The sequence below is a fragment of the Bos taurus genome, chromosome 15, assembly GCF_002263795.3.
Source record: "Bos taurus isolate L1 Dominette 01449 registration number 42190680 breed Hereford chromosome 15, ARS-UCD2.0, whole genome shotgun sequence".
Classification (NCBI taxonomy): domain Eukaryota; kingdom Metazoa; phylum Chordata; class Mammalia; order Artiodactyla; family Bovidae; genus Bos; species Bos taurus.
This window is the reverse complement of record NC_037342.1, coordinates 38,619,479-38,633,916: the sequence shown is the minus strand read 5'-3', so window position 1 is coordinate 38,633,916 and position 14,438 is coordinate 38,619,479. Positions and strand designations below refer to the sequence as shown.

General features: G+C 38.1%; 1 protein-coding gene and 1 non-coding gene across 2 annotated transcripts in view; both read left to right on the top strand.

Annotated features, from left to right (window-relative positions):
- Positions 1 to 14,438, top strand: part of SPON1 (spondin 1) — a 315,018-nt gene that overhangs the window by 139,085 nt on the left and 161,495 nt on the right.
- MIR2284T (microRNA mir-2284t) lies at positions 4,527 to 4,599 on the top strand. The gene has a single exon (NR_031159.1). It is a non-coding gene; the product is annotated as a microRNA mir-2284t (primary transcript).

Below are 14,438 nucleotides of genomic sequence, written 5' to 3'. Positions count from 1 at the left end.
TTTAGATGGATTGTGTCTCAATATTCACCACCTCAAAAATTAAAACAGATATTTTAAAATATCACTTATTAGTTAATTTTAAAAAGTAACATATAATGAATTAACAATGATTAGCTTATTACATGTCAACATATTTTATGAAAATAGCTGTATTGTCCAAACAAAAGAAATTTAGTGAAAAAGATGTCATTGTTTTACATTTTTGCAAGTCTCTTTAATACCTGGTTTAATGGAAGACACCTGGATCCTCATACTGGCCTCTGCATTTAACCTGTTGTGTCATATCTTTTTTTTTTTGGCTTAAGTATATGAAGAAAATTCTGTCTCACACAGATATGTAATTGGCAATGAGAAGCATATTTAAATAACCTTTTCAGATAATTACAGATAATCTTATTTGATGTTACACTCAAACTCTGCAAATGGTAGTTTCTTAAAGGAGAATTACAATGTGGAATGAGAAACCACATCAGTGAACTTGTACTCTGTTACATTAAAATATGTTGCTTTCCCTTGTACTTTCAATGAATCTTTCACAAATGAATGATTTTGTAACATCATCTATTGGTCATTTGAAAAATATTGGTTTACTGAGTTTTGCAGATAATCCAGATACTGAAACATTTCTTTATGCCACATCAAAAGTCTCATTTGTTAAGATCATTTCCAATCTCATCAGTAAAGTGTTAATGTATTGGAAAGCTATCAAATTCATGGCAGTGGATACAAGCTTCCCAAGAGCCTAAGCTTTGCTTGAAACCTCAGATTTTATCATTGGCAACAAATACCATCAGGTCTTTCTTGAAGTGACAGGCTCATTTCATTTTTTAAGAAAATGTATGCCAAATTCTCAAGTCTGAATAACCATAATTTGTCATTCATTCTTTCAAGTAAAAATGATGTTTTATGACAATGAAAGTGTCCAACTTGCACCTCAAGCAATTGTACAAGTGCTTTTATTTAATATACAGCAAAAAGGCTTCATGTGTTTTTCCCAATTAGTCATGCAGAATAAAAAAAAACATGTGTACTTAAAGGTAGAGAGTTAATAACATTAATAACGTATATTGTTTCATCAAGGCTATTCCTTAGTGAAACTGACTTTTGGGGTTGTTGTTTAGGGCTAGTCCCTGGTGGTAAGGAATACATTTATGATTAATATAGTTCAAGGCCACTGCCTTCACCCTCACTGACTGCCAGGAGTTTTACTTGCAATTGCTTTTGCCACATCAGTGTTAATGTTGACACACGGCAAAAAGAAAATTTTGTCTAAGTATTATTATGAAAGTAGTTTTCACCTAATAGATCCCTCTGAAAGGGCTGGAGGTGAGGGGTGGTCTCGGGGGTCTGTAATCGTGCTTGAGAATGTCTGCAGTAGGATTAGATAGCAGCCTAAGAGGGCTGTCCTTCAGTTGTCCTTGGGAACTTGTCCACGTGGCTTTCAGCCATCTGTTGTGGTGGGCCACATCTGCAGGTAGCTCTTCTCAATCATTATTCAAAATGGTTTGCTCCAAATGCTGTTTCTGGGGGTTCCCTCTCTTGGAGGACAGAGTATTCTCTGTATCTATGATGCCTCTGTCTCATAGAGGAATTAAGCCTGAGGTAAGGAAGGCAGGAAGATGGTATAAATGATCTCTGGCATTCCCTCCAATCGCAATGCCATAGATCACTGCTGGCCATCTGGAAATAGTAAAATCTTTTTTTTTTTTTTATTCATTCAATCATTAGTTCATTTATTTGGCTGACTGAAATCTTTTTAAAACACTCCTAAGTGTGTGGTTTCTAGAAATCCATTTGAAACCTGGATCATGCAAGTTTTACCTTCTAATTTTTTAGTGGGGAAAAAAATCCAAACACACACACACACACACACAATTAAGGGCTTAGATCACATAGCCAGAGAGAGTTCAGAACTAAAATCAAAGCTCAGATCTTCTGATTCCCTTTTGCCTTCCTCTGTGGCTACCACAAGGTGGTCTTCTCTCCTCTGCAGTAAAATTACATATCTCATTCACAAAGCATCTTTTAATAAGGCCCTGCTATACCACCATGGTCTCAACTGCTACCAAATTCTGAACAGCGTGGTCCCACTGTACAAAGACCTGGGCTGCAGAGATCCTAGGTTAGAAGTCAGAGCTCTGGATTCAGTGTTAGGAAAAGGGCATGCCCCCAGTGTCTGTCCTCGGTACTGCAAGTCTGCAGTGCTCCAGGAGCATTTGTTCTTTACAGGAACCTGGTGAATAGGCAGCATTACCGTGTAGGGATGTCTCAGAGGCTGGAGATATGCCCACTCTTCACCAGGGAATTGGGAGTTGCCTAACAGGTGCTGAGTCTCTTTGCTTTCTTGCTCTGAGCACAGTATCTGGGTTTTTGACAAATGCTTCTACCCCACAGAGACTCTGTAATTTCCCTTGATAATGTCAACTGCATAACTTCCCTCATTTTTGATGTAACATGATTTTAATACCGTTTGACAAATATATGTTGACAAAAGTAACATTTTTTCCAAGAGCCAATTTTTTTCATATGGCAACAGATTGTCTAGAATATAAACATGGCCATTGGAATACTCTATGGAATCAAAGTTAATTTCAGCATGAAACTCAGCCATCTTTTCCATTGGTCATTTAATTTTTACAAATTATTAATTCTTAAATCCAGTCACATGAATCACCACCACTCTTAAACTTGGCAACTTCTTTCATTTCTTCATATAGTCACCTGTATGCAGAGTTTCTACATCACATTTGAACACATCATGTCCTACTCTTCGCATTTGATTTGGTTTCCATAGTCATAATTTATAACAGCTTGTTCTAAGTCACTTATCCAACTGCTCTTTTATTGAACATTTAAGTGATGTTAGGTCTTTTGCTAATATAGAAAGTTCTACAATAAAATACTTTCTTCTTCAACTCTTCCTTCATTCTTCCACCTTTCTTTGAATTATTTCCTTGAAATAATTTCCAAAGAGTAAGACTTCTGGATTAAAGGATATGGACATTTTTTGGCTCTTGAAACTTTTTGCCAGATGCCTCTCCAAAACATTTGTATCAGTTCACCATGTTAACAGTAATGAATAAATGTATCTGTTTCTCCCAGCCTCTTCAGCATCCAGTATCACTTTCTCCACTGGGTTTAGCCAATTAATGGTTATAAAAGATTAATCTTATTTTAAACTGGCATTGATTTAATTACACATTTGAATTTTTTCATATTTATTATCCTTTGTCTTTAAAGTCAGCCACTGGTGACTGGGGTGTTGGCAGAAATCAAGCCTGATTTTGCTCATTACCTTCCCAGGGCTGAGGTCATTATCTGGCACATTGAAAGCCTCTCAATAAATAGTGCTGATGAATGGATGAATGATGAGTAGCAGTTATGAAATGAGCAAGGAAGAAAGCAAGGAGGGAGATGAACAATGAAAAATCACTGATGAGGTTGTGGCAGGAGAGAGGAGGGGTACTTTATATTGCTGCTAAGGGGTGAGCACACTGAAAGGGGCAGGAGGTATAAGGGAAGATGGGTAAGGAAGATACTGCAATGATGATGGTATCTTGGGCTAAGGCAGCGGATGTGGTGATGGAGAGAATGAATGGGTTTGAGTTCCCTTTTAGAAGGAGACTCTGCCATGGATTAGATGTGGAGAAGTGGGAGGGAGAAGCATCAGAACTCACAAGCCAGTCTCTGGCTTGGAGATGGAGGTAACTCTTTCATCTTAAAATATTCCTCAATATTGTCTTTCCATTTTTATAAATGATTGTGAAATCATTTTTATCAAGTTCTGTAAAGGATCCTGTCAGAATTTTAAGTGGGATTGTATTAAATCATCAAATTACTTTGGGAAGAATTGTCAGCTTTATGACATTTAGCTTGCAGAGTTCCTTCCCATTTAAAAATAAGATCATTTGTGGATTTCCTTAGCCCAGTGCCTGTAGCAACAATGAGCCCAATGTGGACCACAGCCCCCTTCTCTTGATCTAACTTCAGAAATAATTCAACATTCAATAAACAATAATTCTACTTCCCATCATCACTGGGAAATCTCTTTCTGAGCTGAGTAACGGTGCCCATCAGAGCTTCCCAGCTGTGCCACCACCAGGCTGAGTCACGAACGAAGTATGTCACCAGGAAATAGAATTCGGTACCAAGCACATGTGTCATGATATGCTGTTTCAGTAAAGAAGGAGCAGAGAGAATAGATTAAATAGCTTTTTCTCTCTCTTCTCCTCCCTTCCCGCCATCTCTTTGGGGAGTCTTACAGCAACAACTCACTGGAGTATGCTTTGAGAGAAGAGAAGAAAAAACAATCTCATCTTCCCATAAACAAGCAGGTTGAATGCACATATTAATCTTTGACCTTTCCTCAAATTCCATAAAAATAACACTAGGTGAATATATATGTATCCAAAAAGATAAGAGAAGAGGGCCACACCATGCAAGAAATATCACTAAGGGAAAATAAAAGACCATAGACAAATGGCAACTGCCAAGAAGAGCAGGGAAAGATGAATCCTAAGTATTGAGTTGGCCGAAACATTCACTCGGGTTTTTCCATAGCATCTTAACAGAAAAACTCGAATGAATGTTTTGGCCAACCCAGTACCTGCACAGCAAATAGTGCAGAAGGCCCAAGCCCATTCATAGTACGGAGCACAGGAGCAGAACCACATGTCCAGCACAATGAATGAAAAGGTGCTCAACACAACATCATGAAAGCTTAGAATAATTGGGAGAGGGACAACCCTGAAGAGCAATGGGCGTTCAGAGAAATGAGTAACAAAAGATCAGACCTCTTTAGAGCAACTCAAGAACTACACAGCAATAGAACACCATCAAACTGCAAGCTCGTGGTTATAAATTCTCAGGGGAAGAACTTTTGTTCAGCCCAGAGTCCTGGTCAGGATAGAGATCCCCTCTTGTCATCTCCATGTCCTAGTTGAGTTTCTTTCCGGATCACCTTTTTGTTGAAAGTTTTTTTTTTGTTTTGATAAGAGAGTATGTGATAGGTAATCTCTACTTTTCTATATTTACAGAGTTTTGTATTTTTTTAGTAACCTCATATATGTTTACTCTAGAAAGCTTTATTTTAGCTTAGTCCATCCCAGGTCCCAAGGGATATGTTCATTTACGGCACATGAGCATCTCTGGTCCATGCGAGGTCCCTCTGGCTTTATTTTGTTCCATCACATCTATCCCATAGTTATTGTGATTACAGTCACATTAAAATTTTTTCTGCCATCTTCTATTTTCTGAAATGACTTCTTTCTGCTCCCTGAGTCAAGTTTTTTGCTGATGGCTTTAAAGTTATTGGACTCATTTTTTGGTTCTTATGGTGGTTGCCTTTCATTTAAGACACATGCTTATATCTATTTACTTCTATTGATTTTGTAAACATTTTTATCCTAATATCTTCCCTGAACAAAAACAAGAACATTAGCATGCTCTCTTTCCTTTGGTCTCTGTGATCCCTGTACGCAAATACACACTTCATACTGATTATTTTCTAGAACTTTATTTCTGAATTATTACAGATATTTTCTTTTTTTTACTGAAGTGAGTTGATTTAAGTGTTTCAGTTATTCATATGTACATTTTGTTTTTATATTCTTTTCCATTAGAATTTATCAGAGGCTATTGAATATAGTTCTCCATGCTATATAGTAAGACCTTGTTGTTTATCTGTTTCGTATACAATAGCTTACATCTGCCAATCCATCCCTCCCTCAACTCCGGTCTATTCTCTCTGTGATTCTTTTTCTTTTTCATAGACAGGTTCATTTGCGTCATACTTTAAATTCCACATATAAGTAATATCCTATGGATTTTTTCTTTAGTCATTGCTTTTTCATACAAACATAATCTTCACTAAAGTTTTGATTGCTGTGGCTTTTTAGTGTTTTTCATATTGAGTATTTCTTACAAGTTTTTCCATAGCAGGTCTTTGCAAGGCAAACCCCCTAAAGTTTTTGATGGACCTGAGAATATTTTTATCATGCTCTCACATTTAAATAGCATATGGCTCCATCTGTGACCTAAGTTCAAAAACCTTTTCTTTAATACTGTAAAATACTGGATTCTTATATTCCACTGTTAAGTCCAATGTCAACCTGATTTTTTATTTATCCACGTGATCTACTCTTTGTGCATTTCAATATTTTTAAATATATCTTTGATAATCTTAATACTAAATTCCTTAATTTTCACTATGAACATGACTAAGTGGATTTTTTTTTTCTTTTTGAAAAATGTTTTACCATTCTATGAGTTCTTTACATATGACATCTTTCCTCTTCCTTTAACTCTGGGAGATTTATTTTTCTCCAAATATCGCCTCTCCTGTTTTCTCACTTTCTGAGCCTCCAGTGACCAAGATGTTGTTACTTTGACTCATCCCCATGTCACCTAGGTTTTACTTTAAATTTCTCTCTCTTCAGACTTTCTGCCACATCGTGGGAGCATGTTTCTCACTCTCCTTCTCCACATCTCTTTCTTCAGTGCTAACCACCCTGCTTTTTATCCCTGTTACTGTACTGCTTATTTTAACCATCATGTGGGAGTGGTTTTTGTAGACCTTTATTTTGAAATAATTTCAAATTGATATAAAAGTTGCAAAGATGGTACACAGAACTCGTTATCTTTCACTCAGATTCTGTAATTGCCAACATTTTACATTTGCTTTATCATTCTCTCTCCATAAATATATATACATTTTATGTCTTTCTAAACTTTTGAGAATAAGCGGCAGACAGCATGCTTGCCCCTTTACCTCTAAATACTTCAGTGTGTATTTCTTAAGAATGAGCACATTCTCTTACAAAATTACAGTACATTTATATTTAATATTGATAAAAATACTATTTTCTAATCTTCATACCTTGTTCAAAGTACACTAATTGTACTTCTAATGTTCTTTATGGCAGTACTATATGATATCAATATTATGCAAGACATAAAAATGAGCTAGAAATGTAATTTAAATGTTCTAGTATCTACATTAAAAAGTAAAAAGCAAGTGAAATTAATCTTAATAATAAATTGTATTTAAGCCAGTATAGCCAAAATAATATCATTCCAACATGTAATTAACATAAAAATTATAATTGAGATGGCTTACATTCTTCTTTCATACTAAAAACCAGTGTGTATTTTTTAATTACAGCACTTGTCAACTCAGACTAGCCTCATTTCAATTATTCAGTAGCTGCATGTGGCCAGTGGCGCCCACAGTGGACAGTACTGCTCTGTAGCAAAGGAAAAATATTAATACAACGTCTGGTGCTGGATTCGAGCCAGGATCACACATTGCATTTACCTGTCAGATGTCTTTAGCCTCCTTTAATCTGGAACAGTTCCTTAGTCCTTTTAATTTTATGACAGTGACATTTTTTGAGTACCAGGCAGTTCTTTTATAGACTCTCTCAATTTGGGGTTGTCTGATGTTTCCTCACAATTAGGTTCAGGTCATGCATCTTTGGCAGGGACACCAACAAATATTTGTTACAAATATCTGTTTAGCACCCAATTTACATTTGGTTCTTTTTCTTTACTTCTTGAATTTGCATTCTATTACAACATTCCCACTATGCTTTTGAGGGTAGGTATTATGCTTACATTAAATTTTTGGTCCAGCTGTTGCAGTTAGTGTTCACTTTGCTTTCACTTTTCCTAGTTGTACCCTTTGATATGTAGTTTTTGTGGCAGATGGTCTTGTTTCTCTGGTGATTTAATCATTAGGCCTATTAGTATTTGATGGGAAAGGGCCAAATTCTAGGTGGTATCTCTTCAGATGTGTTTAAGGGAAAGAAAAAAAACGAGACCAGGGAAGAAAGATTAAGTCCCACATCACCGCTATCAATTCCTCCATTTGCTTGCATTCCACTAGATAAATTAATAAGTAAGTGAAGTCGCTCAGTTGTGTCCAACTCTTTGCAACCCCATGGACTGTAGCCTGCCAGTCTCCTCTGTCCGTGGGATTCTCCAGGCAAGAATACTGGGGTGGGTTGCCATTTCCTCCTCCAGGGGACCTTCCCAACCAAGGATCGAACCCGGGTCTCCCGCTTTGCAGGCAGACTCTACCACCGATCTTCATCTGGACACTCAACGAAAAGCAGAAATAGAAAGACAGGATCTCTTTATGTTCTAATTCCAAGCTCTGTGAATCTGGAGAGGGAGGGGATGGAGAAGCCCCCTTCACCTCTTCTTCCCTTGAGAAGAGCTTTCTGCTGCCCTGAGAGTATTGTGACTGTGGACAGGAAGAGAGCTTGCATGCTGCTGCAAACATCTGGATTGCAGGACAAGTAACGGCCCTCTCTTGGCAATGTCAGAAGGGGTGGAATAAGAGAACTCCAGCAGCTCCCCTCCCAGTCCTTCCCCCCACCAACAAGTCAAAGGAAGGAAGAGGACTCCTGGGTCAGGTCACCTCCCACCCCATTCCCACCTTCTGTCAGGACAGCCTTTGCTCTCTCCTTTGTCTCAGTGCTCTGTTAGTTCCCTGAATCTGTGCTTCCCTCTGTTTCTGAAGTTTCCCAGGGTTGAATTAAGAGGAATGAAGAGTATGTATGCTAATCTGCCATCTCATCAGGAACTAGCAATAAACTTCCAGACTCCGTTGTTGTTTTGTCGTTCATTTTAATTCTTGGCAATATCTGTTCTTACTGCGATACTGTGGTAAATTTACCTATGTTTTTCAGATTCTTTATTCTATTACCTTATCATTTTCTTCCCAATTTTTTATATTCTGGTAATGGGGTATTGACGGAGAAGGCAATGGCACCCCACTCCAGTACTCTTGCCTGGAAAATCCCATGGATGGAGGAGCCTGGTAGGCTGTAGTCCATGGGGTCGCTAAGAGTGGGACATGACTGAGCGATTTCACTTTCACTTTTCACTTTCATGCCTTGGAGAAGGAAATGGCAACCCACTCCAGTGTTCTTGCCTGGAGAATCCCAGGGACGGGGGAGCCTGGTGGGCTGCCGTCTGTGGCGTCGCACAGAGTCGGACATGACTGAAGTGACTTAGCAGCAACAATGGGGTATTGATACCTTGATTTTCAATTGTGTACTTATAATTTCTCTTTGAATTTAACAGTCTTTGTTTTCTGTTTGTTGCTATCTTCTCTGGGCCCTACAAACATAATATTGTGACATCATAGGTTTCATTATTAACTCTGACTTCCACCGTCACATAATTAACATAATGAGCTTCCCTGAATAACCTTTGCCTTAAACTGTATCTGACATCCCACCTGCTTTTCCTTCACTTTAATTTATCTTTTTAGTGTCTTTTTAATTTATTTTTTTTTACTTTTAGCCTTCCTAAGTCTTTTTAAAAGTTTCCTGGTAAATCATTGCGTTAATCCAATTGGAAATGTTTTGTTGTTTAGGCCAAGAGAGGTGTTTGCTTCTTTGTTGGTTTGCTTCCCATATGATTGTTTAAATTTACAATTATTTTAATCTTATTCAGTCTATGTTCTGCCATTCTAACTTTCTACCCCTCAGTTTTTTTATTTTTTAATTGAAAGATAATTGCTTTACAGAATTTTGTTGTTTTCTGCCAAATATCAAAATGAATCAGCCATAGGCATACATATGTCCCCTCCCTCTTGAACCTCCCTCCCATCTCTCTCCCCATCCCACCCCTCTAGGTTGATACAGAGCCCCTGTTTGAGTTCCCTGAGTCATACAACAAATTCCCATTGGCTGTCTATTTTACATATGGTAATGTAAGTTTCCATGTTATTCTCTCCATACATCTTGACCTCAATTTTTACAAATAAATTTTTTTTAGATTTCTTTGGTGTTATATAGACAATGCATGTTCTTGGTTTTACTTTTGTTTATTTTTATTCCCTCTGGCAACAATCTTCTTTTCTATTCAATTAACTATCAACTTAATATAAACAACAAGATATTCTGTTTTATCACTACATCCATTTCTTAATAGAACTGTATATTTTTGATTCATTTTTATGGGAAACCTTTGCAGTTTTTTGTTTTTTTCAACTCCTTTCTCACTTGCATTTTCCATTTATTTAACTTCAGTTCAGTTCAGTTCAGTCACTCAGTCCTGTCCGACTCTTTGCGACCCCATGAATCGCAGCATGCCAGGCCTCCCTGTCCGTCACCAACTCCCGGAGTTCACTCAGACTCACTTCCATCAAGTCAGTGATGCCATCCAGCCATCTTATCCTCTGTCATCCCCTTCTCCTCCTGCCCCCAATCCCTCCCAGCATCAGAGTCTTTTCCAGTGAGTCAGCTCTTCGCATGAGGTGGCCAAAGTACTGGAGTTTCAGCTTTAGCATCATTCCTTCCAAAGAAATTTAACTTACTACTCATTTAACTTATTTATTTTAATTTATATTTATTTAAACAATTCTCCTAATTCCCGAATCCTATCACGAATATTTCTTCCTAATTATTGTTCTTATTTACTTATCTCTTCAATAGGTACTTACTAATTCAGGATTTCTTATACTTTTAACAGCATCATTTTTTTTTCATGTCTGTCTGCTAAGATCAGATATCTTTTGGAAGTAACTTTTAAAGCCAAAATTCTTCATTAGTTGGTAATTAAACTCCTTAAGACTCAAAAGCCTATGGAGTCTTTGCCTTTGGATAACAACTTACTTGGATAAAAACCCAAAGTATACTGTTTTTAATGCTGTGGTTTACACATGATTTTTCATTACAATGAATGACATATACTTCATATTCACTTATGAATTCTATTCCTTTACATGAAATCTGTAATCCAGCTCCTTACAGAGTACTTTCTTTTTTTCTTAGAGATAAAATATTTAATGATGCATGCTGATCTCATTTTTAAAATGGGATCTGAAATAGGGCTGTATTTATACCTTCAACTATTTTATTTGTGGTAATATTTTTCTTCTAGCAGATTTTTTTTTAATCTTTGATTTTTTGTGGTTGTTATTGTTATTTGTTGTTTGCTCATTCATTCCACAAATCTGTTCAGAGCATCTGTTGTATGTAGGCATATCCTCAGTTTACTCCTATTTATTTCTTACCTTTCTCTAGGAACTCCTGTCTTTCCCAGAGTGCTCCGTTCTCTAAGTCCATCCTCCTCATCTTTTCGTATCCTTCACGCTCTGCATATTTTCTCCTAGTTCATTTTCTGTTTAGTTTGCAATAGCATTCAGTTCCACCTTTACCTATATATCATTGTTGACTTCTTCTCTCCTCTCCCTCCCATAATGAGCTTTCCTGAAATAAGTGTAATATCATTCTCCCACATTTAAAAAATAGATTGCAACTATTCTCTAAATCCTGTTTTGATTTTCATTTCATTTCATGGTTTACTGATTCCACAGCCCCTAATCCCACTTCCCCCTGCATCCAGGTTCTTGATTCACATATCTCCTTTCATACTATTAAATATTCTTAATAGTTCAAAATCACTCCCCCCCCCTTTTGCTCATTTTTCCTTATGTTTCTTGTGATTATTATGACTCTGTCTGTGCTCAAATGTATATGACTCTGTGAGACCCTTTGGACTGTGGACCGCCAGGCTCCTTTGTCCATGGGATTTTCCAAGTAAGAATACTGGAGTGGGTTGCCATGTCCTCCTGCAGGGGATCTTCCTGACCCAGGGATCAAACCTGCATCTCTTATGTCTCCTGCATTGGCAGGTGGGTTCTTTACCACTAGCACCACCTGGATGGACTTGAAATCAGAAGGTTCACAGCCTCTCACTCTGCCTCTTCCTGAAAGTTCACAAATTATATTTCTTGGGCATATCCTTTTGTAAATAAGACACACCTATATTGGGTTGACCATTCAAAATTATGTATTATATAAAGTATTGCTTTCTTTTTATCTGTCAAGGTAAAGTCCCATTACCACTGAAAGGATAAGTTAATTTATTGATAACTTGCTTGCCATTTATGCCTGCTGGATGGTGGTTTTAAAAGCACATGACTCCTGCATCTCATTCATATAGCTTACATAGTCACCTGTTTTGAACTGATTTGAGCAGGAAGAGAGATTGGATTCATTGGCAAGTCATGGATCAATTATTATGTAAGCTCTAATGCTACCAGTTTCCCTGGCAAAATGGATGTGATTAACATTTAAGCTTGACACGAACCCATGCATTTTTCATTTAATATTTCCTTCAAACCTGTTTGCCAGTTCCTGTGTCGTGATTCTAAGAAAAGCATACTTTGATAATAAAGATTTAATTTTCCCTTTGCGTGAAAATATTCTGAACTCCATAAAGGTTTATGAAATTGTGGGAGAGTGGATAGACAAAGTTCATTAAACAACAGCATTATGTATGGTTACCCAGGAATTTGCACACAAAACCCTGCTAAAGCTAATGGCCTTTATGTACTTAAGTTTTCCGAACAACAAGAGTTGAAAAATATACCCACAAGAATTGTTTATGCTAAGAAAGGCCAACTATTTATAATCACAAGTGAAGTTTCTGCAAAGGTCTGTGCCAGGCACTACAGTCCTGGCACACATCCCTCCCAATTTGCAAGAACTCTACTGTTCAGGGCTAGAAGTAAAGCATGAATACAAAGAAATACTTGCAGCTTTTCCCTAGCCTCAGTTAAATTCAGAGTGAAAGCACAAACATATGAGGACAAAGGGTGTAGGGCATCACACTGCCTTATTCGAGTGAAAAGGATTAGTATGGGTGGCCCAGCAGTAAAGCCAGTCATCTGTGATCAGGGCGGAGGATAGTTATAATCCCTTTACTGTACCACCGAGTTGATTGATTAAATAAGTTATGAGTCAAATGCTCCCAGAACCTCTTGGAAACTTCCAGAGTCTGTGCATAATCATAGGGTCCTAATGACCTTCTGCTGGAAGGAGAACGTGTGTGCTACCTGCAGAGAACACTTAAAGAAAGGCCTGGGAGGAAGCTAACCTTTTTCACAACCGCCAGCAAGAGTTTAATTAAACTCTCTCTAACATAATAAGCTTGATTCAATTTAAGAGCAAAATGTGCCATGTGTTCCCCGCACATGGCGCTTCCCAGGGTCTTGCAGCTCAAGTGGAAAGAACAATGGCAAGCAGAAGGCTTTCTCTTCACATCTGGCTCCTTGAAATGGGGCTAAGGGGCTTTCTGGAGGGTGTTGCTGCCTGGGACCCTTAGTGTTTACAGATGTGAGTGGCTTTCAGACATTGAATGCAAATTGCATTTGCTTTGTTGCACTTACCCTGGGAAAACCAAGAGGAAGAGGAGGAATAATGTTCCTTTATCCGCCCACCCACATTGAGATGCAGGGCACAGTCTTTGCAGGGTTATTGGGTCCCTAAGCAACCTTTGAAGAGAGCTGTACATCTGTCCGGCTGTCTCTGCTACAGCCGACATGGATTCATTTGGCTCTGCTTTTTAAGTCTCTGCTTCCATCTTTGCTCCACTGACTGAATTTTTTAGATAAAGCTTTCTCGCCTGCAGACCTGAGTGGCTACCTAGCTCCTGGACTAATTCTGCCTCCCTCTTAAACTTTTATCTGTATCCTGAAGGTGAGCTCAGTAGATAAAAAATGAAAGATGGTCAGCTTTTAAAGTGGAATCTAAAAGCCAGAAAAATATGCTAAAGCAAGGAAGGTGGGGGAAAATGGGTTCTTACTGGAATACCAAACCTCAACACCAAATATCAGAGCAATTTGAGAGTGGGGAAAGAGAGCATTTCTGAGGTGAGAGAAACATGATACTCCAGGTTCTCTTGCCCCGAGAAAAAAAAAAAACAGTGACCAGTGGTGAGCACTCTACAGAAAGGTAAAACCTACATGTACAGTCTGAATGATCGTGGCCTTGGAAGTTAGATCCAACTTGAAGTATGGAATCTGAGCCTTGTTATAGGACCTTAGAAAACTTGCTTAGCCTCTGCACCTCAGTCTCCTTACCTGAAAACCTGAGATAATCAAAGCATCTACCTAGTGAAGCTGCTTTGAAGATGGCCTGGGTTCAAAGCTAAGCTCCTTCATACAGTAATTGTAAGACCTTGGGAAAGACACCAACTGACCTCTAAGCTCTGATTTTGCATTGTTGCTGCTGTTCAGCTGCTGACTTGTGTCCAACTCTTTGTGACCCCGTAGACTTCCCTGTCCTTCATTATCCCCCAGAATTTGCTCAAACTCATGTCCATTGAGTTGGTGATGACATCCAACCATCACATAGTAAAACCATTAATCTACATGTCTGAGTTATTATAGGGTTAGATGAGTTAGTATTCTTACAGTTCTTGAAACAGGCTTGGCATATAGTGAGGGTTCACAAAGTGTTAGTCATTTTTTTCTCTACAATGAGATTTTAAAGGGCCCTAGCTCAATATCAGACCCACAGCAAATGTTGTGTTAGCTGTGACTATAATGCGCTTATTTCTAGACCTGTTGTCACACCCACACAAATTCTCAGTCTTTAAGGATTTAGCTCTGATCTTGGGTTGACATCTTAGATGAG